Source organism: Dasypus novemcinctus, chromosome 23 (assembly GCF_030445035.2).
Source record: "Dasypus novemcinctus isolate mDasNov1 chromosome 23, mDasNov1.1.hap2, whole genome shotgun sequence".
Classification (NCBI taxonomy): Eukaryota; Metazoa; Chordata; class Mammalia; order Cingulata; family Dasypodidae; genus Dasypus; species Dasypus novemcinctus.
The window spans coordinates 14,564,795-14,568,274 of NC_080695.1; positions in this window are offsets into that span (position 1 = coordinate 14,564,795).

Genomic DNA, 3,480 nt, shown 5'->3' on the forward strand with positions numbered 1-3,480 from the left:
TTAGATTACACAAAAGTTACATCAAACATATAGGGGATTCCCATATACCCCAACCCCTCCCCTTCTCATACTTTCCCCCATTAATAACATTTTTCATAAGTGTGGTACTGATGTGGGCTATGGGTGGGAAGCTCTTTGTCTCTTCAGAGATAACCTAAGCTGTCCGTGACTTGTGTGTGTGAGATGGTAAGAGGCTGCAGTCCTGCCCTTGGTGACCATGGCAACGACACCAATCCCAGGAAACAGTTTAACAATGCAAGGTCTATAAACTTTAAATATTCAGGGGAAATGCAAACCAAATGTGCTAAAAGCTTATTGAGAATGTATGAAGTCCATGCTAAAAGCTTACCTAAGATGTGGAAGATATATATGCTAATTCAAGCCTATTGAGAACTGGAACGAAAGGACCATTTAACCTTTCCTGTCTGTATAAAAAGAAACTCGAAAATCTTGTTCAGATCTCGGGATTGAAACAGAAAGCTCCCGAGTCTGGCCTGCCGTCAATAAACCATTTTTTCTTCTCAAAATCATTCCTGAGTCCTGGCCTCTCTATACGAAAATAACTGAACCTCTCTCAAATTCTACTACAGTACATTTGTTACAATTGATGAACAAATATTGAAGCATTGTTATTAGCCATGACCTACATTATTGTTTACACTTTGCATTGCACAATTCCATAGGTCCCAACAAAATATACAATGGCCTGTATCTGTCACTCATAGACATTTATTTAACTGGTTAAATCTTAGATCTTGGGTTGACTAGTTTCCTAACATACTTTGAAATCTGGCTAATCCTTTTTATTTTACAATTCATGCAATGTCTCTTATTTGTTGTCTCATCTCCAGAATAACAGCGGCAACTACCTCCTGAGTTATGCTAATGAGCCAAACCCTTGATCTTGAAGATTTCACTTATAAAACTTATTTCTGAAATGAGGCAACTAAGCCTAATTATAATTACTGCCTAAGGAAGAGTCACTCCCTGAAAACCTTATTGCTCAAATGTGGCCTCTCTCGAAGCCAAATTCTGCTAATACATGACTCTCCCTGCTGTGTGGGACATGACTCCCAGGAATAAGCCTCCCTGGCTCTGAGGGATCAACACCAAATGTTGATCAGCAGTGCTTTCAGAGAACTATCTTGATCAAAAGGGGGAAATGTTTATAGAATTAAAACAGAGTTATCATGGCTAAGAGATTTAAAATGGAGTTGGGAAGTCATTCTGGAATTTACCTTTATGCAGGTCTCAGCCAGATATCACAAAGGGCCAAAGAATGCAAAGCCTCAAATAACAATGTTCCTCAAAACCCCAGGGACACTCAGACATCATAAAACAAACCATAAAATAAAGAACTCAGTAAACTATCTAACTTGAAGGACAACTGGAGTAGACCAAATATCCACTAACCACAAACAACTTGTCTAATCTTGTTTTTCTTTAAAAACATGCCCCAACAGTAATATAAAATATAAAAACAAACAAAAAAGAGGAAAAAAACAAAACAAAAAACCTTTGCCTGGAAATGCCAAGATGGGACACTGTTTGGGTTGCTACTGATCTGTGCCCCCGAATTGAAATTTTAAGACTACAGATAAATGCCTCTGTTGTCTTGCAGCTTATTTTGTTATTTCTCATTTGACAAGAGAATTCTTAGCTTTATACTATCACATTGGACTGACACCAGGAATCTGAGCAGAGCTACAAGTTAAAGTGAATTTTACTTTTGTCTGTTTTCATCTTATCCCTCACAAAAAAAGAAGTCCCAAAGTCTTTCCCACAATTCAGAGATTATTGGAAAAGGAAACAAAAAGCAAAAACATCCTATTGTGTCATAGGATAGCAAGAAATATGTCATAATTTTTTAAATGTAAGTAACTGCTGTGAACCAGCTCAGCAATAGGTTGGCTTGAAGGGAAGGTGACAAAGAACTTAAGAAATTAAAGGACAGGGAAACGGACTTGGCCCAGTGGTTAGGGTGTCCATCTACCACATGGGAGGTCCGCAGTTCAAACCCCGGGCCTCCTTGACCCGTGTGGAGCTGGCCCATGCGCAGTGCTGATGCATGCAAAGAGTGCCCTGCCACGCAGGGGTGTCCCCCACGTAGGGGTGTCCCCCGCATAGGGGTGTCCCCCGCGTAGGGGAGCCCCACGCGCAAGGAGTGCACCCCGTAAGGAGAGCCGCCCAGCACGAAAGACAGTGCAGCCTGCCCAGGAATGGCGCCGCCCACACTTCCTGTGCCGCTGACTGACAACAGAAGTGGACAAAGAAACAAGACGCAGTGAATGGACACAGAGAACAGACAACCGGGAGATCGGGGGGAATTAAATAAATAAATAAATCTTTAAAAAAAAAAAGAAATAAAAGGACAGAAAGAGAGACACAAAAGAGGAAATAAAGATGGGACCAGGGAATTCACAGCCTCTGGAGCTGAGCACCTCAACCCTAGTTTCCACATCGTATTTATTTAGGAACTAACAAGCTGCTCTTTGTTATTTACAATAATAAGGAACGGATGCAACATTTACAATAATAAGGAACAGATCATACAAAGTTCAAAAGCCTCATCATGCAAACATTTTCTCAGGCTGACTAGCCTGTGTTCCATCTAGTCAAGGCCCGGTGTTCCAAAGCCTGCACTTTCTGTCTGCGTTATGGAAATGTTTCAACTTCAAACCATGTTCCTACTATTTTCCCTCAAATAACATAAATTTCATTAGCCCTATTATATTTACAGTCTTGATTTTAAAAGTTATTCATTTATTTATCTGGAAAATACACAATAATATATAGCCTACAAAATGTAAATGTTCAATAGAGTTTGTTAAAATAATTTGCCATATCCAGAAACATTTTAAAACTATTGTTTTCTCACACATATTATTCCCTACTAGTCATATTACAACTAATTGCCACTGTTAACTAGCCTCGTTGTTTAAATAACAGCATTCATTAACAGAAAAGTAAACCACATGGGAAAATATTTAATTTCAAATAAAGACATATTTTCATAATTTGATGGTAAAGTAATAACAGAAGTACAATAATTCATTATATATTATGTTATGCTTCCTGGTCCAGTATGACTGTGTCCGTGGTTGGCGCTCTAAAAAGTTGGCGGTCCCACATTGGAATCACAGGAGGAGCTTTTAAAACTAGGCAATTAAGGGAGTGGCTGTGGCTCAGTAGTTGAGCACCTGCTTCCCATGTATAGGTCCTGGGTTCAAAAACCGTGTACTTCCAGAAAAAAAAAATACCCAAAAGAACTGCCTCAGCTGGAGGCTTTTAATCCAATTGGCCGGGAGGTAGGCTCTTGAGTTAGCACTTTCAAGGCCCTTCGCTATTCGCCGACACCTGACGGCTGGGGTGGGCGGGGCCGGTGGAGGCGGGTGGCAGTCACGTGGCGCTCCTGTAGGCCGAGGCACCGCCCCTCAGAGGCCTTGATTGGTCCAGTCCAGGGGGACAGAGGTGGGAGGC